The 19,350-nt window shown below is 54.1% G+C and overlaps 1 long non-coding RNA gene across 1 annotated transcript; it reads right to left on the bottom strand.

Annotated features, from left to right (window-relative positions):
* Positions 1-1,942: 1,942 nt before the first annotated feature.
* On the bottom strand, positions 1,943-2,649 carry LOC112530702. The gene is made up of 3 exons (XR_005842862.1): positions 2,588-2,649; positions 2,089-2,480; positions 1,943-2,000 (listed from the first exon to the last, which is right to left on the bottom strand). It is a non-coding gene; the product is annotated as an uncharacterized LOC112530702 (long non-coding RNA).
* Between the last annotated feature and the right edge of the window lie 16,701 nt (positions 2,650-19,350).

The following is a 19,350-nucleotide window of genomic DNA, read 5'->3' as shown; positions in this document are numbered from 1 at the left end:
AGCCTGACACCACAGCTGGAAAAGAAACGTACATAAGCAGATGCTCTCATCCACACGTGCAAATCTGGGGGCGAGGAATAAAAGGCTCACTGGGCCACAGGCAAAGCAGGGAACAGATGATAGGCAGGAAACAGGAAGGAGTTCAAGACCAGCTCTCCTACACCAAAGACAGGGAGAGCTGAGTCAGCACCACGGGAGGACTTACGACACAGCTTGAGAGCTTACAGAGACCTGAGGTGGCCAAAGGAGGCCGCCAGGGTAACTCTCACCGGTCTTTTGCAGGGCTCTCACGGATGCTTGCGATGCTGACTTCCACTGCCTATGTCATCTGTAGAAAGCCCAGGTGACAAATGCTCATTTTGTCTGGGTAACGCTTCTATGCTTCCATGGTTATCACTGAAACAAAAGAAAAAAAGAAAGCATGCCACCCTATAAAATTTGCCTCTCTACTGCTGCTGTCAGCGTGACATCTAAGATGAGCATTACGCGTCCCTGCACCCGACTGAAGATTCATCCAAGTGTGTTTGGATGAATTCTGTGTTCCACACAGCTCCATCCCAGTGCCAAAAAGAAACACGTACCGAGATGTTTAGAAGATTCTTTGTGCAGATACAAGTGCAGGGTGCATGCGTATTCTCTACAGCAAGAAATAGTAATTTCTCAAGCAGTACGACGAAAGGTCAATGGAAAGGAAATATAGGATGAACTCTTTTCATATAAAAAAATCCTTGCTAAACCTCTCCCCAGCAAAAGGAAGCCTGCTGGGCATTGCTAGCAGCAGTTCCCAGAACATCTTGCACCACAAAATGCAGCACACTCCTTTTTTTCCACACACCCCTCATCTCTCTCATCAGCGTCAGATTCACTCCAGTTCAATACAACCATCAGAACAGCCCTTCCGTTCTGCTGAGGTAGGAACCCACTGCTGGCATATCCCCCAGTCCCGTTCCCAGCTATGTCCAGCACCGGGGGGGAAAGGAAGAGACACTGCCATCACCTACCCAGACTTCTTGCAGGGCCTTCCATATGCTCTCACGTCACAGGTAGAAGCTGCAGAGCTCTCGTGGCACAAAGCTCAAAGAAGGATGGAGAAATCAAGGTTGCCTCTAAGGTGCTGCAAGGACTCAAGGTGAGGACTCACCAGTGCTGAGTACAGGGGGATGATCACTTCCCTGCTCCTGCTAGCTCCCGCCCTTTGCGTTGCACTTGCAGTCTAAACCGTCCCTTCTGCACTACTGCTTCGACCCTCACTTGGGGCTGGAGCTCAAGAGGTCAACACAACGGAAATAACACAGCGTGCAACTGGAAGAAATGTCTCAAAGCCCACAAGAGTCAACTCTCTCACCTTGGGCACAGCTCACCAACCCGGAGCCAGGCCTTGCCAACTTGGTTCTTCTGAGAACGCGGGAGGGGGCCGCACATCACACCAGAAGCATCCCTTTCAATTGCAGCTCCATGGAGAGAATGACACCGACTAACAGGCGTGAATGAATTCATTCACAACTTAACAGTGAGTTTGTTCTTCATTAAAAAACACACGGAGATTCTTAATCCAAAAAGAGAATGGCAGCACGTCAGATCGGCCAAAGAGGTTCCTGTTCCTACGCCTCATCCCCTTACCCCAACTTCCCTTGCCTCATCCCCTACCCCTACTCTTCAGTGATGTCCACAGGCTTCAAGTCAGCTCTCAAAGCCAGAGGACTCCTTTCACACGACTCCAGCACAAAGGATGGCACACTTGTTCCATACACTCAAACGGACCAAGCAGTGGGATCACACTCACTTAAAACACACACAGAAGCAGCCGAACCCTGAGCACGTACATCCCCTCCTGCACTACTGGAGCCCACAGCTCACCTTCACACCTCCGGGGATTTCTGCTCTTTTACACTGACGCAGCCTCGCTACAGCTCCGTGGGTGTCACACAAGGCCTGCAGGACCTCTTGCTCCGCAAGCCCCGTCTGCAGGCATTGCTTCATGAGGTTCACCACCTGCCCTCCTGAGCAAAAACAAGCACTGAGAACAAGAGCAAAGCACACTGGATTCCACCTGGCCTGGTCCCCAGGCCCCAGTCCTGCCACACATACCTTGCTAAGCAGACTCATCCCTAGTGCCTGGCTGCATATCAGCACATGCATCATTCCTCAAACGCCCCAGCCCAGCAAGCAAGGGATCAAAGTGTTGCGACAGCTGAAACCACAATGCTCTGGGACATTCCTGTTAGCACTGACCGTGAACAAATCTACCACTGAGCAACAGGATGTGGGACAAACAGCAGAAAGCAACCAACCTGCAGAACTAACTCCTTTCGGGTTGGTCCAGATGTTTGTATGCTCTCTTCCACGGTCCACGCCAAGCTTGCTGAGATGCTCCTCTCCTTTGTGCATGGGAACAACGGTGCAGATGGGATGCGCTGGCTATGCACAGCTTTTCCTCTCTCCATCTTCCATTACCAAACAGCACCTCAAATCTCTCCTTGCTAAAATATCACTTGGTTAAAAAAAGAACTGGCAACCTTGCTTTTAAAATTACCTTCTTTATACAACTTGATGCTTTAAAGCAGAAGCTCACCTAGCAAGGACTTACCTTAGACAAGCTCCATCTGCAGGGAAAACTTATTCCTCTGTGTCTGCAGACTTGGCACGCATTTTCAGCTGCAATAGTCAGCCCACATCTCAGCACAGCTTTACCAACCACAGAAAGCCAGCTCATGGCCGCCATGTTTGTTTTTCTCTCTTCTGAAACACTGCACTTCTGCAAGAAGCAACGGTTACAATCACACAATCACAGAACTGTAAGGGGCCGGAAGGGATCCCTAGAGATCATCGAGTCCAACTCCCCCCTCTGCTCAACAGGTTCCGTACAGCAGGCTGCACAGGTGGGCATCCAGCTGGGTCTGGAGTATCTCCAGGGAAGGAGAATCCACAGCCTCCCTGGGCAGCCTGTTCCAGTGCTCCGTCACCTCGCTGTGAACAAGTTCCTTCTCACGTCGGTGCAGAACTTCCTGTACTCCAGTTTAGGGCCATTTCCCCCCTCTCCTGGCCCCACAGACCACTGCAAAAAAGGCTGGCCATGTCCTTTTGACTCCCACGTTTCCGATACTTAGAAACATTATTAAGATCCCCTCTCAGTCTTCTTTCCGCAAGGCTGAACAGACCCAGGTCACGCAGACTTTCCACACTGGGGAGATGCTCCAGGCCCTCGATCATCTTCGTGGCCTTCTGCTGGACTCTCTCCAGGAGATCCCCGTCTGTTTTGTACCAAGGAGCCCAGACCTGGATGCAGTACTCCAGCTGAGGCCTGATCAGGGCACAGCAGAGGGGGAGGATCACCTCCCTCGCCCTGCTGGCCACGCTCCTTTTCATGCGTCCCACCATCCCACCGGCCTTCTTGGCCACCAGGGCACACTGCTGGCTCATGGCCAACCTGTCACCCACCAGGACTCCCAGGTCCTTCTCTGCAGAGCTCCTCTGCAGCAGCTCATGTCCCAGCCTCTACTGATACTTGCGGTTATTCCTTCCCAGGTGCAAGACTCTACACTTGCTCTTGTTACACCTCACCTGCTTTGCTACTGCCTGGCTCTCCAGCCTGTCCAGCTCTTGCTGAACGGCAGCACAGCCTTCTGGCGTGCCAGCTGCTCCTCCCAGCTTTGTCTCAGAGGCGTACTTACTGAGGGTGGACACTATCCCCTCCTCAAGGCCGTTGACCAAGATATTGAACGAGACCAGAGGCAGCACCCACCCCCAGCGTTCACCGCCACTCACAGCTCTCCAACCGCACTCTGCAGCGCCCATCACCACCCTCTGAGCTCGGCCACTCAGCCAGCTCGCAGCCCACCTCACCGTCCACTCATCTATCCCACACTTGCTCAGCTTCATTACCAGGATGTCGTGGAAGACTGCATCAAAAGCAGTGCTGAAGTCAAGGTAGACTACATCCATTGCTCTCCCGCCATCTATATAGCTGCTGATGCCTCACAGAAGCCTAGGAGGTTGCTCAAGCACACTTTCCCCTTGCTAAATCCATGCTGACTATTCCTGATGATCTTCTTCTTCTCCAACTGCTTGGCCATGGCATCTAGGACAAGCTGTTCCATCACCTTGCTGTGCTTCTTTGTACCACAAAAGCTAGGAAAGAGGAAAACATTTCCACATTAGGCATACATTTCAAGGACGCTCCAGGCAAGTGGAGACAGTGGAAAGCACTGGCAAGTCAAAGCACACCAAGATTTCCCACGCAGTGTTAGCTATGGTGATGATAAATCATGTCCCCAGAAATGCCTGCACTAGAACACACAATCCAAAATATCAGAAGCTGCGGAGATACAAATTCATCACAAGCCAGAAGTCCTTTAGGTCGTGCACTCCCTGCAGTACTGACACTGGAGGATCAGAATCGTTTGAGAAGAACTGGGCCTGCTAAGCTCCTTCCCACCCTCCCAAGGAAAAGCAAAGCAACCGCACCGCCGCCAGCACAACCCCACAGCACGCAGCAGGGAAAGCAAACAGCTTCACAGTGCTCCCCTTCACTCCCAGCCTAACTAAGAGACCACATGAGGATTGATTGGGAAATCACTACAAAGCAAAACACACCTGAGCGTGCACAGGATTGCACTCTTCCAGTCTGTCACCACCCTCTGGGGGAAAAACTTCCTCCTACTATCTAACCTAAACCTCCCGTCTCACTTGAAAACCATTCCCCCTTGCCCTACCGTCATCCACCCTCATAAACAGCTGGTCCCCCTCCTGTATATATGCTCCCTTCAAGTACTGAAAGGCCACAATGAGCTCTCCCCAGAGCCTTCTCTTCTCCAAGCTAAACGAGACCCATTCCTTCAGCGTTTCCTCACAGGAGAGTGGCTCCAGCCCTCAGACCATCTTCATAGTCCTCCTCTGGACCCACTCCAAGAGCTCCACGTCCTTCCTGTGCTGGGGGCCCCACGGCCGGAAACACTACTCCAGATGGGACCTCACGACACTCAAGAGCTGAGCAGAGGGGGACAATCACCTCCCTCTCCCTGCTGGCCACCCCTATTTTTATGCAGCCCAGAACACACACATATATAGATATAGATGTAGAACTCCATGCCTACAGCCCCCCCCCCCCACAATCCTCTACAGCTCCATATTCCTCCCTATTGCGTCCAGCAGTGTACCAAGGACACCTACCTTAGACAAGCTCAACCTACATGGAAAAGTTATTCCTCTGTGTCTGCAGACTTGGCACGCATTTTACGCTGCAATAGTCAGCCCAGATCTCAGCACAGCTTTACCAACCACAGAAAGCCAGCTCATGGCCGCCATGATTTTCTCTCTTCTGAAACACTCTACTGCTGCAAGAAGCAACGATTACAATCACAGAATCACAGAACTGTAGGGGCCGGAAGGGATCCCTAGAGATCATCGAGTCCAACTCCCCCCTCTGCTCAACAGGTTCCGGACAGCAGGCTGCACAGGTGGGCATCCAGCTGGGTCTGGAGTATCTCCAGGGAAGGAGAATCCACAGCCTCCCTGGGCAGCCTGAACCAGTGCTCCGTCACCTCGCTGTGAACAAGTTCCTTCTCACGTCGGTGCAGAACTTCCTGTACTCCAGTTTAGGGCCATTTCCCCCCTCTCCTGGCCCCACAGACCACTGAAAAAAAGGTTGCCCATGTCCTTTTGACTCCCACGCCCTCCTTAGCCCTGGTTCTGGGGGGCTGCCGGGAGTCCGGGGGGCATAGGGAGCAGGGCTGGAGGGGTTGGGGGCGGGAGGGGGGGCACGGCCCGCATGCTGCCAGCAGCACTGTGGCGCTGGGGGACCCGAGGCCTCGATCCGTCCCAAACCCACGGCCCATCCCACACCCCTCATCCCAGTCCCACAGCCCACAGCCCAACCCCACGGGGGTTCCACGGGGGAAGGAACAGAGCTACCACTGAGCAACAGGACGTGGGACAAACAGCAGAAAACAGACAACCTCAAGAACTAACTCATTGCCGGTTGGTCCAGATGTCTGCATGCTCCCTCCCACGGCCCAGGCCAAGCTTGCTGAGCTGCTCCTCCTTTGTGCAGAATGACAACGGTGCCCATGGCATGTGGTGGCTATGCACAGCATGCCTTTTACTTGCTTTTCCTCTCTCCGTCTTCCACCACCAAACAGAACCTCCAATCTCTCCCGGCTAAAAAATCACTTAGGGTAAAAAAAGAACTGGCAACCTTACTTTTAAAATTACAACTTGATGCTTTAAAGCAGAAGCTCACCTAGCAAGGACACCTACCTTACACAAGCTCAACCTACACGGAAAAGTTATTCCTCTGCGTCTGCACACTCGGCACGCTTTTTCAGCTGCAATAGTCAGCCCAGTTCTCAGCACAGCTTTACCATCCACAGAAAGCCAGTTCAGGGCCGCCATCTTTTTCTCTCTTCTTAAACACTCTACTGCTGCAAGAAGCAACAGTTACAATCACAGAATCACAGAACTGTAGGGGCTGGAAGGGACCTCTGGAGATCACTGAGTCCAACCCCTCCCCCCGCAAAACAGGCTCCATACAGCAGGCTGTACTGTAGGCATCCAGCTGGGTTTGGAGTATCTCCAGAGAAAAACAATCCACAACCTCCCTGGGCAGCCTGACTATATACCCCCCCGCCCAGAACCTCCCCACAGCCACCTATAACCACAAATCCTCGGATGGCTCACCACAACCCCAGAAACCCCCCAGGAGTACACCTCAGCTCCTTATAGACCCATACGCCTTAAAAGTCCCTGCACAGCCCCCTACAGCAGCCCCATATCCCCCTATAGCCTCCCCACAGCCCCCAGTAGCCACAGGCCCGCCTTAGCCCCGCTTCTGGGGGGCTGAAATGGGTTTGGGGGCACCGGGAGCAGCGCTGGAGTGGTTGGGGGTTGGGGGGGGGCACGGTTCAGATGCTGGCAGCAGCACTGTGGCGCTGGGGGACCCGAGGACTCCATCCGTCCCAATCCCACCACCCATCTCCCAGCCACATCCCACAGCCCTCATCCCAATCCCACAGCCCAACCCCACGGGAGTTCCACGGGGGAGGGGAGGGCAGTGTGCTTGGGGGGCCGCGCAGGGCTCCTCTCCCTCTCCCGCTCCCGTTCTCCCGCACACCTCCGGCAGAGCTGTCCTCAGCACTCGCTCCCGTTGTGCCGCGGCTTCCGGCTCGCTGCTGCCCGGACAGCTCCGGCTGACGCCGCGCTCTCCTGCGGGGCGGCCCGGGCTGCCGGAGCGGCGCTTCGCTGACGAGAGCCGCGCCTGACACTGCCGGCTCCCAACGGCCGCTCCCGCGCACGGCGGTTCAGCCCATGGGAGCCGGCGGAGCTGCCGCTGAGCAATGAGACGCCGGAGGAGGGACAGAGCTGCCGCTGACCAATGAGACGCCGGGGGAGGGACAGAGCTGCCGCTGACCAATGAGACGCCGGGGGAGAGACAGAGCTGCCGCTGACCAATGAGACACCGGGGGAGGGACAGAGCTGCCGCTGACCAATGAGACACCGGGGGAGGTACAGAGCTGCCGCTGACCAATGAGAACCCGGGGGAGGGACGGGCAGATGCTGCTCACGGGGAGCTCCTCCTGCCGCTGCTGGATGCTGATGCTGACAGGGCTGGAGATGCTCTGCAGGGCCAGCTCGTAGCTGGGAGCCAGGAATGGACACGGCGGGAGAGATGAGAGAGCTGGCGGGGAGCAGCCAGGGCATCCCTCAATCAAAAGCATCACAAAGCCGCAGCCAGCAAGCTGGCCATGATCATGAGCAGCATCCCGGATGCTGGAGATTCTTTGCTACCATACACTACGGGAGCACAGCTCTCGCTGCAGGCATCCCACAGCCAGACAAAATGGGAACAAACCCGCAGCTCTGCTGCACGCACAGCCCACAGCCATAGCCTTGCAACATGAGCTGCCTTGCTGTTGCTTGCATCTATCCCAATCCCTGGGAATGAAGACTCAGAAGGCAGTCAAGGCGTTGATCCAGCACCAGCGTGCTTTTATTCATTAACAGCCAGGAGTGCCTTTTGGTGAGAGGTCCGGTGTACACATGGGACTCATCCTTTCATGTTCAGGAGAGAGGTGCTCAGAGCTCGTGCTGCTGCCCGGTGCCTGGGACTGGAGCTCTGATTCTACGTCCCCCTCCACCAGGCTCGGCTCCTCCTGGCTGACGCTGACCTGCTCCTGCATGGAGCTGCTGCTGTCGGGGCACTCGGGCTGTGCTTGGGCTGGGCTGCACTGCAATGGTGCCCCGTCACAGTCCAGCTCGGTGAACGTTGTTTCTGGCAGGCTCAGGTCAGCGTCTTCTCCACTGCCGGGAGAGATGAGGGCTTCCACTTGGATCAAGACCTTCATTCCCTCACTGATGTTATATGGAAGGCTCTCATCCGAGCCACAGCGATTCCTGCTTCCTAGCAGCTCTGCATTGATATAAGCACACAGTGAATCATCGCTATACACTCTGGCTCTTCTGCGTGGACGAGGGCTCGGTTCACCTAGGAAGGAGTAGATACACAGGCAAACAGTTAGTGGCAAACTTGCACAAGCTGAATGATGAGAGTGGTTCTTGAGATTTGCTTATGCAGTGGCAGCAGGACAAAGCCAATAGGACAATAGCAACAGGAGGAGCACTGTCTCGAAAGGAACTGTTGCGCTTTTGTTGTTTGTCTTTCTCTTTTGTGTGGACTCCAAGCATGAATTCGATGGCGCTGACAAGCAGGGTTTTGACAGCTGGATGTGCACCCTTACCTGCTAGGACCACCACCTCTGTTTCCGAGGGCTCCCTGGCATCGCGCTGCAGTTGGCGTTTGGCCACAGAGGATGGTTTTCTGGGCCTGAAGCAGGAACACCAACTGCATGCTGGGGATTCCTTCACCCTGCTGGGTGGACTTGGTCTGGAGGGAGAAAAGAGGAAGCGGTGTGAGTCGTGCATGGTGCAGGGTGAGGGAAGAGCTGCCCTGAGCTCTTGCCAACACTTGCTTGTTCCTAGCACTGCCTGCTTCCTGCTGAAACACAACTTAGAAGCTCGCTCTGATTCACACGGTTGCCAACGGTTCCATTCCTAGAGCTCAGCCCTGGAGTCTTGTTGGTTACATTCCCCTCAGCCATGTCAACCCAGATGCAGAGCATGCGAGCAGAGGCTGCACAGCTGTCCAGGACAGCATCGAACGGAGGGCTTTGATTGAGCTGGCAAACATAACTGCTTGCTGAGGAACCGTGCAGCCAGAGAGGGAGTTCAAAAGCATCTCTGACACGTACATTAGCAATAGGCCCTCTCTGGTGGCTAAACTGAGCCCGTCGGGCAACTGCGTGTTAGTTGAAGCTCAGAGTCCAAAGGGAGGGGACATTCAGTACACCACCACACGCCCCATTAGCGTCACGTAGCTTCTGCAAGTTTTGGCACTAGCAATAGTGAAGAAAAACCCACAAAAGCCCTCCCAGCCAAGTCTGATAGGAAGCTGCTGGAAAAGAAAGTCCTCTTTACCTTTCAGACGGAAAGTCAATGATTGTGTGGAATTTCCCCCGCGCAGCTGCGGGGCCTTCTTCCACTTCCATGTCCCTGCTCTCTGTCACAGCGGGAGAGCTGCTGTGGCCTCCCCTCTGTGCCTGTGCCTCCTCCAAAGTAAGCAGCTTGGTGGCAGGAGAAGACACCCGCACAGACTCGGGCCCTGATGGTGAACTGCGCCCTGGAAGGGAAGACCACAGCTAAGAGGGAGGATCAGAAAGCAGCGGCACAGCCATCACACTTCTGGGGGAGGTGCCGCACATCTCTCAGCCTTGCTTATCCGAACCACTGGAAAAAGAGGAGGTCAAAACCCTTTCATCAAGCTTCACCTGCACGCAAAACATCACCATGACAGGGACGGTTTTCTCATGCTCAACTTTGGGCTTGGACATTCTCCGCATCCAGCCACAGAGGATGCCATATTCTCATCTAATTTGATCAAGGTGTCTCATCAAGACAAAGCTCATGCAGGAAGACGCTCACCTGCTCCATCTCCGATGCCTGATGTGGAGCTGGAGCAGAAGAGGACGTCGGTGTGGGTGATGAGGAATTCTACCACGTCCGACTGCCTCTGCAGTTCCTCGCAGGCAGCTCTTCCGCTGGCGCAGGCAGCCTCGTTCTGCTGGGATCTGTAGAAAAGGCAGATTGGAGAAGTCATTGACCCGAGATCGTTTCCCCACGTCTGCATTTGGGCAGCCAAAGGCTGTCCAATTGGGCTCTGGAGACTTCCACAGTGGGCAAGCACTGATGCCACTGAAGACATTCTCCCGGGTGATCAAGGACACACCAGCCCCATCTGACAAAACCAAGAGAGCACAAATTGTCCTCCTCTCCAAAGTGTGCCCGTGGGGAGAACAGATCTAAGCCTTGTGCTGAGACGGAAAAGAAGTTTACCTGAAGAGGTTGGGAGCCCACACAATCGCTAAGTTCTTAGCGGGCATGTTTGTGATGGAGCAGCTCCCAGCGAGACAAGCCAAGTGTCTCATCAGGTATTCCAGCATCCTGGAAAGCAAGAGCCAAACCTTCAGCACCACTGAGCACGCCATGCTCACATTCACCAAACAAACCTCACTTGTTCTTGCTACTAGCAAGTAGATCAAGCTTTCCCAAGTGCCACGCTGCAGCACCAAGCCCCAGCACAGTACAGCTCAGCCATCAGCTGCACCAGCCGTGCCCCCGTGCCCAGGAGCTGACCCAATCCATTCACCCCATGCAGCCATCCACCACTTCAGCACACACAGGCATCACGTTGCGAGCGTGAGACAAAGCCTGCCATTGCATCATCGCCCTCTGAAGTGCAGCAGGGCTGAGCTCCCCAGACTGAGGGCAGCAGTTTTCTGACCTGTAGTGAGGTGCAGGCAGTTGCTGGATGACCTCCTGCATGCTGAGCAACCGCTCCTCATCTGTACCGGCACAAACAGCGTCCTGGAAGAAAGCAGAAAGGGAATGAGACACACATCATGTGAGTCAAGCGCATGGGGCTAACAGAAAAAAGGCCTCAGAGCTGCAGAGGGCACTGCTGCTCCCATCTCCCACATTTCCAATGGCAGGATGCACACACCAGGTGTTATGTGCACCAGGTGTGCAGGAAGCATGAGCTGCTTGTTGTACAGAGACACCCACTGGATGTCCATCAAAACCCCAACTTCAACAGAAAAAAGACCAAAAAAAGGTGCGCAGGCGTGTGTGTGGATGGGAAAGGCCACGACGAGGGACATGAAGGCCATTGCCTTGTGCTTACCGAGAACTTGCCATGCAGCTGCTTGGGCAGCAGAGGGCTCGGCAGCTCCCTGAAGTACATCTTGCACAGGGAGCTCACGCTGTGAATGTCCCGGACGGTGAGCTCCGGAATCTGCTCCGACTCAAAGTCATGGCTGGAGAGAAGGACACAAAAACAGAGGGCTTGGAGAAAGAGGAAAACAACTCCAAAGCAAGACAACATACAGTCAAGAAGCACTCTTACCGCAGCTTCTGGATCTTGGACGCCACGCCGGACAGGCGGTAGATCCCCTGCACCACGCCGTGCTGCTCAATGAACTCAGCGCAGCTCTGCACGACCTGGGGGACTACAGAACAAGGGCCAGCGCTTAGCTGAGCTCCTGATTCAAGTCCTGCTTCAGCCGCTGCCCCTGTCACATCCCATCCACTAAGCCCAGCCGGGCTACTGCTTGCCTCCTCCTCACAGGAGAAAGAAGGCTGTCACAGACGTCGCTAGCAGGCAGGAGCTGGGGACAAAACTGGACACGGACGTGTTCTTGGCTTTCAAGAAATGCCACAACCTGCCAAGCAGCCTGAAGAAAGTAATTCTGGGGAAGCCAGAGACACTGCCACAAGTCCCATCACAGCTCCCACCGGAATGGAGGCGTGAGACCTCATGTCCAGAAGCGCTAGGAAACTGACGCACTACACTCTCTTGGGCCAAAAGGCTTCCTTGGTTTTCAGGCTAGCGTGGCATTGGCTTACACCTTTGGCTTTAAGCAAATACAAGTGTGCCGGCCTCCTATGAGCATTAGCCTCAGCTTCCCTTGCAGCCATAACTCCCATTTCATGTTTCTCCACCGCTATCATCCTGCCCCTTGCTAGACACGATCTCCCTTTCTTTCATCTTTACATGCCCAACAGAGGGAGGAAGCTCTCAGGAACGGGCTGTTCCTTACCATCACGGCCAGAGTGGAGAAGATGCTCTCCCAGGTCACAGCCAAACACCCCTTCCTTCTCCTTCTCCTTCTCCAGCTCCCGCTGCTTCGGTTCCTTTGGGCGGGCCTTCACGAAGGAATGAAGGAAGCTGAGGAGCTTGCCACGCTTCTTTGGCACTGCACAACAAAAGGAAGAAACCAGTTCATTTCAGGTTGGGCTCAGTGTGATCAGGCTGAGCGTAAACACACTCTACAGAGCGCGTCAAAGCCGCAAGAACATTGCCAACACTGCATTCTACAAGGATTCGAGCATTTGCCCAAGCCCTCATTCTCACTGCCTACAAAACAGCAGCCCTACGCCCCGTGGGATGCAGGAAGGATCATCTACACAGAGGAGAACGTGGGATGGATAAAGGAGGTATTCAACACAGAACACACCCAGAAAAAGACTCCATCTGACTTCCCCGCGCCATCTCATGTAACATCCGTACCTGGCTTTGTCGCTGAATTGACGAGGGCCTCAGGAATTTTTCCGTTAATGAGCTCCACGCACTCACCAGGGAAAAACCCAACCTGGAACAAGAACAAAAAGAGGGATGGAATACTGAATGCAGCATTTCTCAGGCCTCAACTGTTCAACCAAGAAAGAATGGCCTGCAGAAAAGTAACCCTCATTCAACATTTGCAGCCAGAAGACCTACAAAAGCAATACTAGTTCCAGAGAAGATGGCTCTGTCCTCCGTGCTTGTACAATGGACAGAGGTGGTCAACTTCTGACTGCGTATGGAGCACGAGAGGCTCTTGCTTCTAAGTCAAATGAGGAGATAGTTTCCTACCCAAGCCCAGAGCCAAAGGGAAAGTCCTCTGACAGCGACACAGGGAAACTGTTGATGTCCAGAAGCCACCCTGTGCGGGCAGAGCCGCACTAAGCTGACGTTCCTGACTTGACTGCAGTTGCGCCCACGAGTCTGAAGCTCGTGCCTACCTGAAAGCCACGCTTGCCTCTCCACCAGGGGCTCTGCTCTTTTCCTGGCATAGCAGTAATGCACACCAGGTCTCCCACCTGCAAGAGATGGCAACATCAATCCCAGCTTCAGCACAGCTGGGAGGAAAGCACAGCTGAAATGGCACCCTTCTTCTGCACTGCCAAAGAGCGCACAGCTTGAGAGCAATTGCACCGGGGCAGCTCTTCAGGCATTTCCTGTGGGAAAGCTGAACGTGGAGGTACAAGAGCCGCTGCCTTACACACCACACAGAATACAGTGCAAGCATGCCAAATGAAACCATCTTTTAGACATGGCTGAACTCCTCCCTGCATCCAACCCAGTGCAAGTCCTCTCTGGACCTGCATCTTCTGGGCTTCGCCTCACAAGGCATTCTGAAGGTGTCTGACAATATTCCTGATGCATTCACACGGTATACTCTTCTGTCCGTGACAACAAGGAACGCCTTCTTTATCTGCTTACCTCCAAGGAGAGCTCATCCGCTGCCTGGGCAATGTATCTCTTAATAACATGGCCAGCAGCAATAGCTGGAATATTCAAAGATGACTCCTCACGGACCAGCAAGGGCTTCCCCTGGTTCTCAGGCTGAAACAGAGAGCACAGGCCATGGTGAGGAGCTGAGGACAAACAAGGAGGATTTCAGGGTGCCATCTCGATGCCACTAGCAAGGAAATGAAGCTTTTAAGGCAGCTCTTCAGGGACACCGAGAGAGCCGGAAGGATGCTCTCTCTCTTGAAAAGCAGGAGAGCACACCGGTGGCTCATTCTGCTGGCTCAAGTCAGGGAACAGAGACCAAGCAGAGCTTCACACTGTACCGTCAACGCCCGGTCAGGCCCACGGCTGATCTCGCTGCTCGCGATGCCCATCACAGCAGGCGCGACAAGCTGCAACAGAAAAGAATCACATTTCCTGTGCTCACACAGCAGTGGATCAAGAGACTTCTTCAGAACTACTTCTAGAAACAACCACTGTGCAGTCTATTCAAATGGGACAGCCGTTGCAATACACAGCACTGGACCAAGTCGCTGTCCCTCTGCTAGCAGATGGGGACTCTGGCACAAAGCAGCAGATGCATTTGCCCGCAGCACGCTGAGAGCGCAGTAGCAGGCCAGGGAGAGGTGTCGCTGCTGGGGCTGGAGCTGCTCCCCAGCCCCCGGCTCCCAGCAGCAGCCTCACCACCAGCACCGGCCGCAGCCTTGCCCACGCATTTCCTCTGCCTGCATCTCTGCTGTGCTCCCTACCGCTGTCGGCCACACTCACACAGCCAAAGCATGCATGCCTGTGCCCCTGGCTCATGTTGTGCAGCTCTGCACAGAGTGGGGCTAGAGCTCTTTGCCTAAGGGATTACTTCCTTCACACTAGCTGGTCCCAGCACTACAGGCAGCATCCTTGCGAGGGCTGAGTTGGAGGGGAAGTGGAGAATACCCACACGTTTTTTCCAGTGCCACACCCCAGCTGCACGAGGCTGTGTTACTACACACAGAGCGACTAAACACAGGCTGCTGAACCATGTGGGGGGACAAAACATGGCACGTACCTGGCAAGAGATCAGAACAAGGGAGAAGCAGATCCTCGAACCCGCAGCCGTTCCTTGTCACTTTGCTCTGTTCTTCAGCGAGCTAAAGCTGCACCAAGGGAGCAGGCAGAGGGTGGGCAGGGGAGGGAGAAAGAGCAGGTCAGTTAGCTTGCACAACTGAGCAAAGGGAAGAACCAGGGAAGAACCCTGGCACAAATGCCACCTTGATGGATGGCTTTGGAAGTGATGGCCCGGGGGAAAATGGCCTCTGACGGTCCAGATGAAGCAATATGATCCTAGGAGCTCTGCCAGCCAGCACTTCTCAAGCCCTCGCTGCCCACCCGTCTATCCCGCACCGTCTCAGCTTACCTACAAGGCGCTGCGCAAGACGGGATGAAGACAAAGGGACTCAATCAGTGCACAAGTGCAACAAGCCACGTACTCACGCCGAGCTCAAGCGCTCCAATGAAGGGACGCAGCACGCGCTGCTCCTCCCCTCATTCTAGCCGCTTGTGACATCACTAAGGGCCACCCGGCTGCTCCACCATGGACGGACAAGGTGGGGAGGCAAGACCACGTCACAAGACCACAGGATTCCAACAGGGCACCCCAGCATTCGAGAAATCAGTGCGTGGTTGGAATTCCATCCCAGCCAAATCCTGGAGAAGCTGGCATGGGGTTGTCGGGACCAAAGTGCATGACCTGGCGCTTGGTCCTGTTGAGCCTCTTGCTGGGCCTATGGCAAATCCACACTAGGGTCCTTCTTTGCACCCAAGGACGGCTTAGAGCAGCCATCTCTTTCACCTGGATGGAAATAAAGGAAGAGAAACACAGCACCACTACCAGACCACTTTGCCAATTTCTTTCCCGAGCGCATTTTTGCCTTTTGGCTTCCATGACGACCTCATTTCCTCCTCCTTTTCTTTGGGGGGAAGCTGCCCCCCGTGCCTGAGCTTCACAAGACAGCATGAAACATGACACTAAGACAAACGCTTGCCCTGGGTGCAGGGTGGCTGTGCTTTGCCAGGCATATAAAGGAGGGTAGGGCTAGGAAACGCCACGTGGCAGCCCCAAGCCTTGGGGGTCTTGCCAAGTCTGCATTCAGTCACTGTGGCCACAGCTGCTGACTCACTGCCAGAACATATCCGAGGATACAGATGGACGCGGGCACTCCTGCTTCTTCTGCAAAGCCCTCCTCTGCACAGCCCGTTAGCTGCTGATTCTGCTACACCAACCGGGCTCCCCTTTACAGCAGCCCTGGGATAAACACGCCTGTACTCTTCCGTGCAGCAGCGAGCTCCAGGGATGAAGCAGCAGAGAGGAAACCAACAGAATCTACTGCTGCTGAATCCACCAGCTCCTTCTGTCCACCATGAGTTATACCAAAGCACAGAACACAATAAGATGTCGCACACGGACAAAGGGAATCAAAACAGCTTCATCAAGAAGCGCTCGTAGGGTAAACCCAGCCTCAGAGATACAAATGCATCTGGTTCCAGTAAATATGACGGCACCTTGGTGATGAAACGCTGTTCTGCTGCTCGGAGAGCACGAAGCATGCTGTGTTGACACACACAGCAGCGCGATGCCCAAGCTGAGCACGCAAACCTCCCCAGCACCCCTGGCCAATGCTGCCAGGGAAATGCACGACCTGCAGCCCCACACGGCTCGCTGCACGGACACTGGGGGGCTGTCTTAGTCTCAGGTGGGATCCATTTTTCTTCAGTGTCTGCTATGATGCTACAACAGTGAGAACACTCTCATGTTTATAGTTTCTGAGAAGCAGACCTGGACAGAGCCAAGGCCGTTCTCAGCAAAGCTCTCAAGAAGGAGCTGGCAGGAAAGCAAATTACGACATCTGATGTCAACAGGCCAAAGGGATATTCCATACCATATGACATCAAGTGGAAGGCGTTTTAACGGGGGTGGGAGCTCATCTCACTCTCTTCCTCTGCTTGCCCATTGCTTGGGAGGTGCTGAGCCACTGCTTCTACATCACTTCTTACATACTTTCATATATATGTGTGTGTGTGTGTGTGTGTGTGTGCATCCATTACTTCTGTCCTTTTCTCTACCTTTGGAAAGAGATTTCTCTCAACACATGAGTTCCACCTTCTTTTTTTTTCCCCCATAATTCTCTCCCCCATCCCACCGGGAAGGGGGGAGTAAGCAATGGACTGTGTGGTGCTGAGCCACCCACCGGCTTAAACCACAACAGGGCCGTGGGGCAATGGCAGCAGACATGACGTGCACTGTGGTCAGCAGGAAATGAAAACAATCTGGAGGTACGCAAGCCCATCGTTTCATTTTCCAGAAAACAACCTATGGTGTCAATGAAACATGCCCCTCACTAGGAACATCTGCAAGGATGCTTTGAATGACTGAGGGCATTGGACCCCATGAACGTCACCCTGCCGACATAATGGCATGGCAAACACAGCCGCAACTCCTGGCACCGATACCTCCGGGTACAACAAGCACGGGGCATTGGGTTGCTTTGGATGCAGTCTGAGCGCATATCTGAGGTCTTCATGGAAAGCGCCTTGCAGAGCGCATCATGTCCTGCACCAGGCAGCGCCTCTCTCATCTCCCCAAACCTCGGGGCTTTGAAGCTGCACGCTGCTTCTTGGCACTTTGTCCCCCAGAACTCCAGAGCACTTCCAGCTCTTCCCTGGCAATTCATGGCTTGCACAGTGCCAAACACAACAAAGAGAGGAGGAAAGAAAGAAGCAAAGGCCATGGCTATGCACAGAAGCGGACAGGAAGGGTTCAACAGGAGAACGAAACCTACACAAGTCAACTCAACAGATTCCAAGGAATTCACTGACATCTGACACAATTTGCAACGCCAGAAGCACTGCCATGCAAACAGCACCGTATTTGGAAAGCGGCACGTTTAAATCAGCCCCCTTGCCCTGCTCAACCCGCTCAGCCAAACACAGAAATCAAGATGCTCTTATCCACACGTGCAAATCTGGGGGCGAGTAGTAAAAGGCTCACTGGGCCACGGGCAAAGCAGGGAGCAGATAGGCAGGAAACAGGAAGGAGCTGAAGACCAGCTCTCCTACACCAAAGACAGGGAGAGCTGAGTCAGCACCACGGGAGGACTTACGACACAGCTTAACAGCTTGCAGAGACCTGAGGTTGCCAAAAGAGGCTGCCAGGGTAACACTCACCAGTCTTTTGCAGGGCTGTTACAGATGCTTCTGATGCTGACTTCCACTGCCCTGTGTCATTGGTAGAAAGCGCATGTGAGAAATGCTCAATTGGTCTGGGTAACGCTTCTATGCTTCCACGGTTAGGACTGAAACAAAAGGAAAAGAAAACAACATGAAACCCTATGACATTTGCCTCTCTACTGCTGCTGTCAGCGTGACATCTAAGATGAGCATTACGCGTCCCTGCACCCGACTGACGATTCATCCAAGTCTGTGTTCCACACAGCTCCACCTCAGTGCCAAAAAGAAACCCATACAGAGATGTTTAGATGATTCTTTGTGCAGATACAAGTGCAGGTGCATGTGCATTCTCTACAGCAAGAAATAGCAATTTCTCAAGCAGTACAACGGAAGGTCAGTGGAAAGGAAATATAGGATGAACTCTTTTCATATAAAAAATGCTTGCTAAACCTCTCCCCAGCAAAAAGGAAGCCTGCTGGGCACTGTTAGCAGCAGTTCCCAGAACATCTTGCACCACAGAATGCAGCACGGTCCTTTTTTTCACAGGCCCCTCGTTTCTCTAAGCAGCGTCAAATACCCTCCACTTCAAATACACCCATCAGATCATGAACAGAGCTCAGAAGGAGTATAGCGACACACAGCTCCGCTTCGCGCTGAGGGCAGTTTTGGCCCTCCGAGCTTGCCGTAGCCACCCTGCGCTCTGGCGCCGGCGGACCGGAAGTACTCGTAGTCACTATGGCAGCCGCCTGCGGGGGGTTTGAGCTGCGAGGCTGTGGGGAACGGTGCCTTTTGAGAACGGTGTTTTTCTGAGCTTTTAATCTTCACCGGGTGGTTTTCTTCCTCGATGTGTCGAATGAACGGCGATGCAGAGCCCACAGAATTCCATCCGCCCCCGAAGCCCGTCATTATTGACAAGCAGAAGCAGAGAGAGGAGAGGAGGTAGAAGGGGTAGGCCGCGGTGGGGGCCGCCCTCAGATTCCTCAGGGCTCTGAGGCATTGGTACTCGAAAAGTGCGTGTCGGAAGGTGACAGAGACACGGGCCCTGCCTCTGCCTTTGCCTCACATCTCGAGGTCAGCTGGGAGCTGAGTGCAGGTATTTCTGTTTGTGAAATGGAATTCCTCTTGTGCTAAGCATTTTTCATGTCTCCGAAACCCACCTGCACTGCTTTAAGTGGCACAGTGTGTACAGTGGCGGTGCTGCCTCTGAGAGGAGAGTGACGATGTGATACGTTGCACACTGGGGGTATTGGTCAACAGTTGGCTGCACGTACCCAGCAGTGTGCCCAGGTGGCCAAGAATGCCAGCAGCATCCTGGCCTGTGTCAGAAATAGTGCAGTCAGAAGGACTGGTGAAGCGATCTGCCGGCTGTTCTCAGCACTGGTGGAACTGCACGTCCAGTACTGTGCTCAGTTTGGGGCCCCTCACTACAAGAAAGGCACTGGGGCCCTGGATCGCGTATAGAGAAGGGCAACAGAGTGGTGAAGGATCTGGGGCACAATATTATGGGAGCGTCTCAAGCAGCAGGG

The sequence above is a fragment of the Gallus gallus genome, chromosome Z (genome assembly GCF_016699485.2).
Source record: "Gallus gallus isolate bGalGal1 chromosome Z, bGalGal1.mat.broiler.GRCg7b, whole genome shotgun sequence".
Taxonomy (NCBI): Eukaryota; Metazoa; Chordata; class Aves; order Galliformes; family Phasianidae; genus Gallus; species Gallus gallus.
The sequence above is the reverse complement of the archived record's forward strand: the minus strand, read 5'-3'. Positions and strand labels throughout refer to the sequence as shown.